The sequence below is a fragment of the Nicotiana tabacum genome, chromosome 18 (assembly GCF_000715075.1).
Source record: "Nicotiana tabacum cultivar K326 chromosome 18, ASM71507v2, whole genome shotgun sequence".
NCBI lineage: Eukaryota > Viridiplantae > Streptophyta > Magnoliopsida > Solanales > Solanaceae > Nicotiana > Nicotiana tabacum.
In genome coordinates, this window is record NC_134097.1 from 8745375 (window position 1) to 8745862 (window position 488).

At 30.3% G+C, this 488-nt stretch overlaps 1 non-coding gene across 1 annotated transcript; it reads right to left on the reverse strand.

The window, feature by feature from the left end:
• Positions 1 to 210: 210 nt before the first annotated feature.
• TRNAG-CCC (transfer RNA glycine (anticodon CCC)) lies at positions 211 to 281 on the reverse strand. Its single transcript has one exon. It is a non-coding gene; the product is annotated as a tRNA-Gly (tRNA).
• Positions 282 to 488: the final 207 nt, after the last annotated feature.

Consider the following 488-nt stretch of genomic DNA (forward strand, 5'->3'; position numbering starts at 1 on the left):
CCTTAAAACTTAAGAATATGGAGGACATTTTTGTAAACAACTATTTTTCTTAAAAATTATGCAATTCATTATAATTTTAATAAATCACACCAAATAGTAGATAAAAAATAATATCTTCATAACTAATGCTTGCATTACTAATACACCTTATTCTGCACTATTCTTATAGTGCCCTACCAAACGACTCCAAAAAGAGTTAGAAAAACCATATGCGCATCCAAGGAATCGAACCCTGGTCAGTACCGTGGGAGGGTACTATGATACCACTACACCAGATGCGCTGTTTATTTGGCAATTTTCGATTCTTAAATATTTCAATACAATATCATCAACATATGATAAGCGTTCAACCAATACATTTTCTATTCTCCTATTATATTGGGTGTCCTCAAAAGTTACAAAAAGAAAATCTACTAAGTAAAACTCATAAAAATGTATAGTAATGATGAAAAGTCTCTCATTTTGAGATCAAAAGAGTAATATAGTCA